Here is a 15,176-nt window from a genome sequence, read left to right as displayed (position 1 = left end):
TTGAGATAGTTTGTATCTATGTTCTTCAAAGATATTGGCCCGAAATTTTCTTTTCTTGTGGTGTTTTATTCTGGTTTTAGTATCAGGATAATGCTGGTTTTGTGAGATAAGTTTGGAAATGTTTCCTCCTCTTCTGTTTTTAAAGGGGAAGAGGTTGAAAAGGATTAGTTAATAGTCTTTTATTATCCTTTGTATTTCTGTGGTATCAGTTGTAACTTCTTTCATTTCTGATTTGGGTCCTCTTTTTTTTCCCCCTTGGTGATTATAGCTAAAGGTTTGCCAATTTTTATTTGTTCAGAAAGAATGCTCTTAATTTTATTGATCTTTTGTATTGTCTCTTTAGTCTCTATTTCATTTATTTCCACTCTGATCTTCGCTATTTCTTTTCATCTAGTAACTTTAGGCTTCTTTTTTTTTTCATATTCTATTTCCTTGAGGTGTAAAGTTAGGTTGTTTACTTGAAATCTTTCTCATTTCTTGATGTAAGTCTTTATTTGTATGAACTTCCTTCTTAGAATTGTTTTTGTTACATCCCATAAGTTTTGACATGTATTCCCATTTTCTTTTTTTTAAGATTTTATTCATTTATTTACTTATTTATTTATTTTGAGGGAGAGAGAGAGAGAGAGAGAGCATGTGTGAGCACAGGGATAGGAGCAGAGGGAGAGAGAGAGAATCTCAAGCAGACTCCCTGCTGAGCAAGGCTTCGGGATCAATCCCACAACACTGAGATCATGACCTGAACTGAAATCAAGTGTTGGATGCTTAACTGACTGAGCCACCTAGGTGCCCCTGTATTTCCATTTTCATTTATCCCAAGATATATTTTTAAAGATTTATTTCTTTATTTTATTTGAGAGAGAGAGAGAGACAGCACCTGCGCATGAGTAGGGGGAGGGGCAGAAGGAGAGGGAGAGAAACAGACTCCCTCCTGAGCATGGAGCCCAAGGCGAGGCTCCATCTCATGAACCTGAGATCATGACCTGAGCTGAAACCAAGAGTCAGATGCTTGACCAGGTGAGCCACCCAAGCACCCATCAAGATATTTTTTATTCCTTTTTGATTTCTCTTTGACCCATTGATCAGTAGCATGTTGTTTAGTCTCCACATATTTGTGACTTTTTCAGTTTTCTTCTTGTAATTGATTTCCACTGTGGTCAGAAAAGATACTTGATATGATTTCAACCTTCTTAATTTAATTAATACTTGTTTTGTGGCCTAACATATGATCTGTCCTGAAGGACAGTCCATGTGCTCTTGAGAAGAATTTGTATCCTGTTGCCTTGGATGGAATGTTCTGGTGAAATCTTAGTCCATCTGGTCTAACATGTCATTTAATGCCAATGTTTCTTTATTGATTTTCTGTCTGGTTGATCTACTCATTGATGAAAGTGGAGTATTAAAGTCCCCTACTGTTATTGTATTGCCATCTATTTCTCTCTCTAAATCTGTTAATATTAGCTTTATATAATTTAGATGTTCCTATTGTAAATGCTTAAATATTTACAAATGTTATATTCTTTTGTTAGATTTACTCCTTTACCATTATATGATGACCTTCTTTGTCTCTTATTACAGTATTTATCTTAAAGTCTATTTTGTATGATATAAGTATAGCTACCCCAAGCTTGCTTTTGGTTTCCATTTGGAATATTCTTTTCCATCCCTATGTGTGTCCTTACTTTTGATAGGAGCGTGATTGTCCTTACTTTTGTTAGGAGTCTTTATAGGGAGCAAGTAGATGGGTCTTGGATTTTCCCATTCAGCCAGTCTGTCCTTTGATTGGAGAATTTAGTATAATTATGTTCTAGTAATTATTGATAGGTATGTTAAGATGTTATTGCCATTGTGTTTCCTTCTGGCAGTTTTGTAAGTCCTGTGTTCCTTTCTTCTCTTGCTCCCTTTTTGATTTGATGTTTCTCTTTCTTCATATGCTTAGATTCCTTTTATCTTTTTTGTATCTGTTCTTGGTTTTTGGCTTGTGGTTATTATGAGGCTTATGCAAAAGGCTTACGTAAGGCTTATATTTTTAACAGTTTATATTAAGTTGATAACAATTTAAGTTTGAACACATAGTACAGGTCTATATTTTTACACCCCCACTGTTTTATGTTTTAGATGTCACAATTTATATCCTTTTATATCAATTAACTTTTTTTTTTAGTTATTGCTTGTATTTGCCAATACCTTTAAATTGTGCATGCAGAATTGGTGAACTTTATTATACATAGGTTGTACCTCAAAGAAGCTGATTAAAAATATCAGTGATTAGATAAAGTATATGATGTCATACTGGGATAATTTTTTCATGTATATAGAAAAATACAACTTTCCTTCATCATACCATATTCAAAAATGAATTTTAGGTGGATTAAGGAGGAAGAGATAATGGTACTAGGGAGGATAATTCAGAAAGATGTTCTTCCATCCATAAAGTTTTAATGAAAGAGTTGGAGAGCAGAGGTGAAAGTGAGAATGAAAGACAGGAGAGAAAAAAATCTGAAGAAAATATGAAAAATAGGTTACATTATGAGTGTCAATTAAATAGGTGTATATTACAGTATGACTTGCCCATTCTGTACTCTAAAATAACAAGACTAGGGGCGCCTGGGTGGCTCAGTCGTTAAGCATCTGTCTTCAGCTCAGGTCATGATCCCAGGGTTCTGGGATCAAGTTCCGCACTGGGCTCCCTGCTCAGCAGGAAGCCTGCTTCTCCCTCTCCCACTCCCCCTGCTTGTGTTCCCTCTCTCGCTGTGTCTCTCTCTGTCAAATAAATAAAATCTTAAAAAAAACAAAATAAAATAAAATAAAATAACAAGACTAAATAATAACAGTTTTAAAAAGAAGTAAAAGGAGGCAGAAGTACAAGGTAGAAATTTTGAAAACAAGTGTAACAATTATTAAACGGAGGAACATTGATAGCCAAACATAATTATTCATCATTTATTCTCAAGGATTAATTCTTCTTGAAGGACAATAAATATTATAGAATATTATCATACTACAAGTAACTACATTTTTCAGTGAATTTCCAAGAGTAAAATAAATTTGTGGTAACAAATTGTGTTTCCTAGCCATGGCCGTAGCAATATTTCCGTCAGACATCACACTTCCTTTTACAGACAAATCGTATCTGTGGCCCCTCCTTTTAAATCTGGAAGGGGGCTTGTGAATACTTCCACCTACAGAGTGGAGTATCTACAGCAGCAATATGTGAACAGATGTACATACCAAATAAATTCCAAGACAAAGTAATATTGAGGCTCCAACTTTCCCTTGGCTAACTCTTGGGACACATGCTTTGGAGCCTGAGAAGCCATGTAATGAGGCCAGCTACCTTGAAGCTGCTGTGTTGCAAAATCACGTAGAAATAAAGAAAGATACCCAAGGAATCCTTAGCCATTCTGGTGCTCAGTCCAGCCTTCCTAGCTGAGGTTTTGCATCCCAGACACTGTCATGTGAGTAGATGAGATTTTGAATGATTACAGTAGACTGCAGGCTTCAAGCTGTCTCAGCTGATACAGAGTAGAGCAGAAATGAGTGAGTCTTGCTGAGGTGCCAGCCCAGACACCAGATATGTGAGCAAAATAATTATTTTTATACCTCTAAGTTTTAGGGGGTTTTGTGTGCAGCATTAGATATCCAAAACATTTGCCTAAAAGGAAGGTCAGTAGAACATTTAAAAGGAAACACTGTCAAATGAGGAAAGACAGTAAGTTCTTTTTGATATGAGTTTTATAGGACAGTGGACATTTCATGTCTGTATCTTTAGATAACATATAAAATGCAGAACAGGATCTTCAAAAAGAGATCTAGAGGAGCTGTAGATAGGGAAGACATTAGCTCAAAAATGATCTCTCATGAAGGTATATATGTTCTACCTTCATATTTCCAAGAGATGATCACTCATTAAAAGTTCCAGATCATCTGGAAGATGATATCAAACAGAATTCTTACAATGTATTTTTGTTTATTTGTTTTCTATTTCAACATCAACCTACTTATTCAAGTTAATGTTATCAACATTAATTCACAGTTCTGTCAATTTTATTTAGGCTGTGTAACTTCAGGGCGATCACAAGTTAAAAGTTAAATTGGAATTTGGAATGGTTAAATCGATCCTTTTTTACCTTGCACAAAAGTGGAAGTTGTTTAATACAACTCTTTTTTTTTTAATTTTAATTTTAAAAATGTAATCCAACAAATGTTCTCTGAAAACTTGCTAGATTAGAAGCCAGTATGCAAACATTCATGAGTAATAGAAAGATGCTGCCCTTACAGATATAAATATCTAGAAGGGAGAGTAAGACGTTTCAACACAAAACACACTTAAATAAGTAAAATATGGACCAGGGTATGGCAAATGTTGCAATAACATAGAAACTCAAAATGATAATATCTGTCAAGTCAGTAAAGGAAGCTTTTCCAGGGTATTGGCCTATAAATATATACACATTGTTGATTGACCAAGAGAATATTTTAGAATAAACATTTTAGGTAGAACATTTTAAATAGAGTTTGTGCACACTTGTAAACTTGAAGATGCACAGAGCATAGCTGGAAACACTGTGTAGTTGAATTTATTTTGATAAGTACATGCATTCCAAAGTAAGAATATTGGATTTTATCTTTTGATAAAATTGCTTTTGATGGTTTGAAGATAGAGTTGGCATGATAAAAACTGCATTTTGGAAATGTATACTTTTCTATTAAGAATAAATCTGAAATCTAGAGTATGAATTCACTAGTAGGAGATATATATATATTTATAGATATATTTGTGAATGTAAGTGGTATATGGTATACTTTCAGTTTAAGATGACGGAATAAAGATTTGTTGTCATCTCCTAAATAGAGCTAATAAAAATAAGGGAAACAACAAGCAAAAACAATAACAACAACAACAAAAAACTTGATTTGAACCAGAATTTGGAAGCACCAGCGCCTACAGCATCAATACACGAACAAATATACTGAGTGTGTCAGACTTTGGCCAGATTCCCCAGGCAACTATATTTTCTAAACCCACAAGGCACAAACTGAGGAGTAAAACCAACTGATTTTAAACAAACAGATCACAGTGTAGAAGCTTGTAGAAATCTCCTGAATTTTGATTGACAATAGTTAGGTTAGAGGAGAAGCTAGAAATCATGCAGACATTCCATCGCTGCAAAAGCTTTTAGTGTGACAAATTAGAGGAGAAACTATGGGTTGCAAACAACCTTACTGCTGCCAATATTTGTCAGCTGAGGTTAAGTAAAAACTTAATCATTTCTCTCTCTCTCTCTAACACACACACACACACACACACACACACACACACACACCCCTTCCCTACCTTCCTCCTTTATCCTGGGAGAAGGGTTTTGGCTCTCTACAATACATTCACTTTTCTCCTCAGACAGATACTTTGGTGTGTGTGTGTCTTTCATTTGTAGTGTCTCTGGTCCAGGTAAAGCTAATTCCATCCTTGGCTTTAGAGTTGAGAATGAAATCTGGCATTCCCCCCACCCCCATCTCCTAGACATTATTATATGTTTATGAATGACCTATCACTCAACAGAATAAATAAGTTAGATTGAATTTCAGAAATTTGGAGAATGAAAGGAAGTGAAATACTGTCCCCTTCTTATCTTGTGATTTGGGGATTTTATTATTTCTATGTACCAGATATTTAAGTATAGTCCCTTAAGAAAATAAGCTTTATTTTTCTTTTGGGGCTACTAGATCATTTAAAAAAGTAAGTCAGGTACAAGCACAGTCATTACAAGACTTAGGAATCTGGGCTCCATTCAGCTCCATTCTCTGTCCCCCTGTTATGTGGCTCTTCAGCTCACAAAATGTTTGCTCCGTCTGCAGGCAGAAGGAAGGAGGAAGGGCAAGGAGCTAAGACCTGGGTCAACTCAATCTATTCAGTTATTCCAGGAAAATAGTATCATTCCTGGATCACATCCAGTAGAAACCTTGTTTTTCATTTTAAGAACTGGCTCATATGGTCACTCCTCATTGTCACACAGTCTGGGAACGCAAATAGTGCTCAACTGGATACATTACAACGCTAAACCAAACTGCTTCCATTAGAAAGGAAAAATAGATATTGGATAGTTAATGCATTTTCTGTCAGATTTGGTGAGAGGAGTATTAAGCCTAGAACTCCTGGAAATAGAAGAAATCCAGAAGAAAACAAGACTGAGAGACCTCCGGATGCAGGCAGACTGGGTCCCGTAACCCAAAGCGGGGTCGGTCCCACAGGGCCAGCCCAAAGGGTCTTTGCTTCATGCAGGTTAGAAATCAAACACGAGCTGGAGGAAGTAGAAACAGAGTTTACTGAATAGTGTATGTGACAAAGAATAGTGGACGGAGTGTCTGGGAGACTCAAAAAGGAAAAGAGAATGAGTCTCGTTGTTGCTTGGGGGCTAGGGGTTTATACTGGAAAAGGGTCTAGGGTACGTGTTCCTTCAGGAATCCAGGATAGGGAACAATCAAAGGCAAATGTCAGGTCAACAGTAGGTGTTACTCTGTAAATTACTGAAGGTAGAGATATTGATGCCAGCGTCAGTGGAGGTTTATTTGAAGCTAATGTCCTGGACTGTGTTCTGGACCTGGCTCTTCTTAGATCTTATCAGGTGCTTGGGGCCTAGGACAAAACGCAGAGAATGATTCGCTTTCTTGCTTCCCCCTTGAAGTGGGAACAGACTTTCTTTGGCTTACTCAGAGGCAAAATATGGAACATGAGTAAATGAGGTATAGTAAAAAAACAGCAGAGATGGAGCCTTTCTAGAATGGAGTCCCTTCAGCTTCCCTATCTCACTCCAACTCCAACCAAGTTCTGATGACTCTGATATTCTGGCTCCTGTGTGTTGGTGAACCCTACCCTGGAATTTTCAGACCCTGAGTAAGAGGAATTAAGATAATTCCTTAATCCAGTTGAGCATGTGTGTGAATGTATTTCCTTGCAATTGAACAGATCCAAACATAGCAGACACACAATGAGACTTCTGGCTATACCAGTGTTGCACCAGGCCACACTAGAGATGCTCATGAGAAAATGACAATGCTTTAAGTTCAGTGTCCCTGGGTTTTAATCTGCCATCACCCTAACTCATCACTCTACTTTCTTCTTTATTACAAACTTTTGAGAGAGCTTTTCTTAGAAGAACTTTTCAGATTCATAAGAAGAAATAAAAAGAGCATTATCAGTGTACTTGGGTGGCTCAGTCAGTTAAATGTCTGCCTTCAGTCCAGGTCGGATCCCAGGGTCCTGGGATCTAGCCCCGCATCAGGCTCTGTGTTCAAAGCAGAGTCTACTTCTCCCTCGCCCTCTGCCCCTCTCCCCTGCTCAGGCTCTCTCTCTCTCTCTCTCTCTCTCAAATAGATAAATAAAATCTTTTTTTTTAAAGAGCAGTATCATGGCAAAAATAATTGAAAATAAAATGTGAAGATGGGCTTAGCATCCAAGAGGTATTTATGAACATACTAGAAATGTGCTGGAGAGATTATACCATAAAGCAGGTGAAATTTGGAGTACACATTTTGTCATTATATTAAGTAAATTGAGGTAAATATCAATGAAACCTCTCTATAAAACAAGATAGCATAGTGAGATACAGAGATTTAAGAAAAAGTCAGACATTGAAAAAAATGAAAAATTATGTGGCAAAATTAATATAGTCATATATTTACATATAAAGGAGAAAATATCACAGAAATAGAACTTACATTGGAAATAGATAAAAGGAAATATATTCTCCTAAAAATAGTTGGGGAGATAAAGGAGATAATTAGGAAAATTGAGCCAAGTGAAATGTAAAAGAAAATTTGTAAAAAAAAAAAAGTTTTGGAAGAGAGTAATAATTATGTGTAATAGAAAAAGATGATCTAATATATGCATTATTACTGACATTTATAAAGAAAGCAAAACAAGTAGAATGGGAAAAATGAAAGCAGAAACATTTTTCAGAGACTAAGGAAACTTGAATAAAGTAAATGAAAACTTGAAGCTACATACTGAAATTACAAAGAAGTTTAGGGAAAAAAGATGTTTAGGGAAAAAAATGCAGATCAATTAACATAAGTGTACTTCCAAGAAAAAATTTATTTTTAAAGATTTTATTTGAGAGAGAGAGAGAGAGAGACAGAGAAAAAGGGAACACAAGCAGAGGGAATGGCAGAAGCAGAGTGAGAAGCAGGCTCCCCGCTCAATATGGGGCTCGATCCCAGGACCGTGGGATCATGACCTGAGCTGAAGGCAGACGCTTAAATGACTGAGCCACCCAGGCGCCCCAAGAAAAAAAAAATTCTGTCACTCAGAGGGGAAATGCAATTTGACTGTAAGTTGGAATAAGGCTGGCTTCCGAACACATTTGTAACAACATGACAATTAGAAAATGAAGAAGTATTGTTTCAAAATCATCAGGGAAGTAAAGTGTAATTCAAGAATTTTAGATTGAGCTAGAAGGCAACAGAAAACTTTAAAAATTCAAAAAACATACCCCTGGTAAGCCAATTTAGAGGACAAGCTCTAAGGAAGAGATGAATTGGGCAACTTGATAAAATTAGTGAATTTTATAATCTTTGTTAATGTCATTTAAGCAACACAATTCTGGCAATTAAGGTGGCAGAATGTGGAAGGAAAAAAATGTATACATAGTGGTGATATTTATATAATAATTAAAGCCAATAAAATCCAGAAATATCAGGACATAAAGAAAGTAAGTAATGGGATGAGGCCACTGAGGCTGTGGAAGAGGTAGAGGGAACACAAAATACAAAGGCATCTTCACTTCGCGGTTAAGTATAGTTCTGGTGTCACATTGTTGTGGGTTGAAAGCCTTCACTCTGTCCCTTACCAGCTCTGTGACCTACTACTTCACATCTGCATAAAAAAGGTGTGCCATGGTGTTTGTGCCACATATGGTTGTTAGCAACATTAGACTAATGAGTCAGGTGTTTGTGGAGTACTTAGAATGGTGCGTGGCACATGTTATCCCCTGGAAAAGTAGTCTTAAATAAAAATACAGGGTAGTCTTTAATAAGAGCTCAGTCTCTAAGACTATCTGGGTTCAAATCTCAGGTCCATGTCCAGTTCTTTAGAAAAGAGAGTCTAACATTCCAGTCTTACCTCTTGATTCCCTTGGATTCTCTGAAATGGAAATAGACTTAACTTACCTCACTGATAGGATTTATAATATTCTCTCTAATTTGGAATAAAGAAGTGACTACAAAATTCTTTTTTAAGTTGCATTATGTTTAAAAGGCATTTATATCATAAATGATATAAAGATCTTTGCCTTATATCACCTTGAAAGCCATTTACAATGTCCAGTGTGTTTTTCAATGTCACATAATGTTCTCTTGGATATACTGTAATTTATTTTACTCTGATCCTTTTTTGAGATCTTTGTTTTTTGTTTGTAATTTTAAAGAATGTTGTGATAAATAACCTTTTAGTGAAATTTTTAAGTCCATCCATTCTTCCTTCTTTTGAATAAATTCTTAGAAGATTTGCTGTCTCAAAGGGATTATTTGACTGTTGATAATTAATTTAAAAATATTATTCATAAAAGTTATAGCAACTTATGTTCCTATTAGCACTGAGAGTTTCTGTTTATATCTCTGCCAACAACTAATATCAGCATTAGTTTTTAAGTTGAAAGTGATATTACTGGATTTTGCATATCATTTGTTACTCATGAGATTGTATACAATAAATGTTAAACACAGGATTTGAGAGCCAGAATTTTTTACATTTAAATTCTGGATTTACCAGTGTCTGGCAATGTGTCCTTATGTAAGTTAATCTCACTGATAACTCAGTTTCTGCATCTGCAAAATAGGAAAATTACAGTGCCCCACACAAAGCAGTTTTAGAAGCTTTCATTGATATCTTGCATGTTGAGTTACTTGTACATGGTATATAATGAATAATTTGTATCTAATGTAAATGTATCATTCATTTACTAATAATAGATATATTTTGGGGAACGAGCATCTTCATATTCTTCATAGTTTTTTTAATGAGGTGTTTATTGCGCCTTCTTTTCTGTTTTTTTTAGTGGGAGGATTGTTATATGCATATTGACCTCCAGGAGGTTGGCCTGCCACCTCCTAGCTTTCAGTTTGCTGTGACTGTTTTTGCCCTGTGGCTCCCAGAAAAGCTGCTTTGGAAAACCTCTGATTGTCACTGCCAGCTAGTGATTGTCTTTTCCACATCTGCGCCTAGCCTGCCCTTTTCCCTCTTTTCTACGTACTCCCTATAATTCTCCTTTCCCTGGGAGAGCGACTGTGAGTGTGACCTTGCTGTTTTCTTTCTATTGGTCCCATCTGTACTGTATCTAATGGAAATTAATCCACATTCTTGGCAGGTGTATGCTTTTATTTCCTAGTTCCTAGTTCTGATGAGGATGTCTCTCTGCCAGGATTGGTTCTTGAAGAACTTGTATTCATGTTGATACCTTACCCATAGTTAATCCAGGAAACATATTCAGACAATCAATGTTTATAAATATTGGTTTTGTCAACTTATCTATGTGCTCCCCTCCAGGGAAACAATTAATTTGGCATGAATTCTTCAGATGTTCTTGGCTAGAATCCAGACGTTTAAAAATAGATAAAAATACGCAAAAGCATGTTTAATTTTGTGTCATCTTTGAACTCACTTATATGTTCTCTGTTTAACTGAACACTCTGTTGAATGTAAATCTTTTATTACTTTTGTTTTTCTTTATCAGAACTAGAAAAGAATGCTCTTGTTAGAGATTGAGTTCTGTACCCAGAAATGCCTCCAACTGAGGAAACAGTGCACTATGACACATGACGTGATTTCTAACAAATTGCTAATTAAGATCTGTTGTTCTGTATTTGTGTGATGAGTGGGAAACAGAAGTACTGAAACTTTATTCAAATATCACAATTATTATAGGTAATATACATTTTACTTAGCTCTTTTTATATCTTTTCTGACTGTTTTACAAGCTGTACATGCTTTATATAAAAGGGAGAGAAAGAACATCTTCGAATGTAAGGGGAAAATGAAATCTGAACTTCGGAGAATATGTATATATAAGAAGGTTGTTTTTTTATCTCTAAAAGCCTCAACTGCTTTTCACAGTATTGCTTTACTAAATCAAAGTCAAAGCTAATCCTTTTCCATGATCCATCTGTATTAGGATTGAACAAGCAAAACCTAATATCTATCAGTACAATACTATTACCCAATATTTTTGGTTATTTTTTTTCCAACCTGCACCTGTAAAAACACTTGATAATTAAGTGTTATCAAGAGGAAGATTTACCAAAAATGCATCCTTGCTTCATTTTTTTATTTCCAAATAGGCTGACCTTTTTCCATTGAGCTCAAAGCATTCCATCTTTCTTCTATCCCCTCAATCCCTTGAATAATAAGAATACTTTCTTATTTGTTTGTTACTAAATCAACTTAAGCACTTTACAGTCTCACTACATAAGTTTGGTTCATGGGCCAATTGCAGTGGCATTATCTAGGAGCTTTTATTTTATTTTTTTTATTTTTTAAATTTTATTTTATTATGTTATGTTAAAGATTTTATTTATTTGACACAGAAAGAGAGCGCGAGAGAGGGAACACAAGCAGGGGGAGAGTGAGAGAGGGAGAAGCAGGCTCCCCGCTGAGCAGAGAACACGATGCGGGGCTCAATCCCAAGACCCTGGGATCACGACCTGAGCCAAAGGCAGCCGCTTATGACTGAGCCACTCACATGCCCCCCTAGGAGCTTTTAAAAATGCAGAATTTCAGTCTACATTTCAGACTTACTGAGTTAAGATCTACATTTTAAAGTCGTGATTATATGCTCATTGAAGTTTGAAAAGCTGAGGTTTGATCAAATCAATATCTGATCCTCATCAGCCATTTCTGTTTATAACTTCTTGCTTGATTTATGTCCCACCCAGTGTTGAGGTTGCTTTGAAAAAGGTTACCGAAAATTCCCTAATAATCAAATCCAGGTTTTCCACAGGTTACCTCTTCTTCCAGGCTTTTTTCAATATATTTCAGTGTCTGCCAACATTTCTTTCTAATCTGGTCTTTATGGAGTAGTGGGACTTCTCTTTCTTCTTTTGGAATTGCATCTCTTTTGTCCCCATTCCTTCTTTCTGACACTGATGGCAGGAACACTCCAATATTCTGGATTTTGCTGTCATTTTTATTCTATTCCTTGATAAAATTATAATCATTTTTAAAACCTGCATAATTAATTTGAGACACCTTACTTCCCAATCTTTATCTCTGGCCTGCATTTACTGACTGAGATCTCTTTTATCTGAAACAGCTTGATGAGCATCCCAACCTGGTCATCTTCAAGATCAATGGGTTCAAACTGAACTTAGACCTTTTATTCCCAAACTAGTTTTTTTTTTTTTTAGTTCTCTTTTGGCTATTAGGCAAAATGTCATGGTTTATTTCTCAATAGACTGTAAATTCCTTAATGTTGTGGATCAATTTAATCTATTTAGCACCTTATAATTTGAAGGCAGAATACAAAACAATTAACATATATCTCACTTGACTAACAAAATTCTTACATTCAAATGTCTGTTTAGTTCTATTCTACCAAAGTGGTTCTTAGGAACATATGGTGGGGTTCTCTAAATTAGGGTTATTATAATAACATAGGAAAGGTTGACACTAAAATCTCCCTCCAGAATAAACTGTATGGAGAATTCCAAATAGCTACTTCAAGTGCATGTGAATTACATATACCTGTATTTCCGTGTCTATATATCTGTCTCAAACTACCTATCTTTCCATCTCTTAATAAAACAAACAACTGGAATATGCCAATGTGATTATAATAATATCCTCTTTGAGGACTTGGTGGAAGTATTTGCCAAGAATTGTAGATGAAGTATCTATACATTATTCATGGTACAGATCCTTTTCTTCATTTATTGTCATATTTCCTTGTTCACTCATCTTACTAAGTGTTATATTTCTATCATTTATGTTAATATAAGTTGGATTTTTCTTTTTTCAGGGTTTATATGCAATCCATAGGGAAATTTTGGTTTCTTTAATGGCTCCAAATTAGAAGTAAATTCAGAGTACGGTAACTGTATTTCTGTAACCTATTCTATTAAAGAATGTGCTTGTGAGTGCAGGCCCAGTGCCTGTCTCATATATCAAAGGGCTTGAAATGCAGTGGAGGTTGAGATCAATGGAAAAAGAGAACAGGATTTGGACTTAAAATATCTGCACTCTGCTAATTGTCTTTGTGGCCTAGATGAGTAGTTTAAACTTTCTGAGATTCCATTTCTTTACTTGTAAAAATGTTGTTACAGATACTTTGTAGGAGTGTTTTAAAGAATAAATAATTGTATTTAAGAGTGTTTAGTAGCATAGGCATTAGGGATTAGCCAGACCTCAGTAGAAAACTTGGTTCTAATGGCTGCTACCTATATAATCTTGTGTAGTTTATATAGCTTCTAAATCTTCAGCTTCTGAATGGGTAAAATAGTGATAATCCTTCTCATTTGGTTATTGCCACTGTTAAACAAGGTAATATATGTTGAGCCACCTCTCATTTTTTCTTAAAGTCTTAAACAGTACCTATAATTATATTAACTTCTAAAAGGTGACCAGTTTATGTCATTTTTTTCCATCATTTCCTAATCATTTCCTTACTTTTGTTGTGCTCTATAGATTGGGTTTAGGAGCTCTGGTTTCAAGTGCTTCTTTTGCTGACTTCTGGTTGTGAGTCAGTATTATCCCTGAACTTTATTTTTTTATCGATGGAATTGGGATCATAATGCTCTGATGAGATAAAGCATGTAAAATGCTGTGACAAGTCTAAAATGATACATGATATGAGTTATTAAATTGTAGATGATATCAGTCATCTAATTCATTCAACAGATATTAAATGGATAACAAGTTCTAGGCTTTTTATTGGACACTCAAGAATGATCTAAACAGGCTCTGCATTAAGGGATTCACAAATCTGTGGATGATATATATAGCGGCTGCAAAAGCATGACGTGTTTGAGTAGAGACAGGTTGACTAAAGGATAAACTTTCATTGAGTAGTACCAAAATTCACTTTTCTGAATTTTACATGAAAATACTGTGATTGAAGTGTGATCATTCTCCTTTTAATGATCAACTCCTATTTTGCCTATGTGGTCATTAATTTTATGTATGAACTTAACTGGGCCACAGGGTGCCCAGACATTTTGCCCAACATTATTCTGGGTGTGTCTGTGAGAGAATTTATAGATGAGATTAACATTTGAATTTGTAGACTGAGTAAAACAGATTGCCCACCCAAATGTGGGTGGGCCTCATCTTATCAGTTGAAGATCTGAATAAAACAAAGCCTAATAATAAATAAGAGGGAACTCCTCTTTCCTGACTGAATGAACTGAGACATTATTCTGGCTTCAGATTTGAACTGAAATATTGGTTCTTATTGAGTATTGAGCCTGCCAGCTTTTGGATTTCAACAGGTACCATCAGCTCTCCTGATTCTCTAGCTTGCTACCTGCAGATCTTGGACTTCCCAGCCTCCATAATCACATGAGCCAATTCCTTATAATCTGTTTTTACACACATATGTATGCATGCGCGTGCACACACACACACACACACACACACACACACACACACACACACTTCCTATTGATTCTAACCCAGATCTCTTATTGGGTTTCCCATCTAACTTCCCTACCCTTCTACCATATGGTTGGATCCATCAGATGACTGAATCAAAATAAAATGGTTTTATAGCCAACCCAGATAAAACTATTTCTTTGGGACGTATGAGACTGTAGAAGAATGTGAGAAAAAATGATGTGTGTACCAGTTATTGAGTACATTTGTCCAATTTTTTTTTTTTTCAACAAAACCCTTTGAGGTCCTATGCCATTCTCAACTCTACTGGTATCTTTAATTTGTCCTTTCATCTATTCCTGTCCACAAAATGATGACCTTTATTTTTAACTTCAAAAGATGTATTCCTAACTTAGCTGTACACTCAGGTAAAAATTACACAGAATCTGCTAAACTACCACTGATGTAAGAAACACTAATGCAAAGCTGTTAGCTTCTTAGTCATATTCTTTTATTATCATGTTTGTCTTCATGGTTCAAAAGATGCCAAATGCAAACTTTACAGCAATGGCTGGCAGAGAGATTCTTTGCTAGC

Source organism: Zalophus californianus, chromosome 1 (assembly GCF_009762305.2).
Source record: "Zalophus californianus isolate mZalCal1 chromosome 1, mZalCal1.pri.v2, whole genome shotgun sequence".
NCBI lineage: Eukaryota > Metazoa > Chordata > Mammalia > Carnivora > Otariidae > Zalophus > Zalophus californianus.
This window is presented reverse-complemented; position numbering follows the sequence as displayed.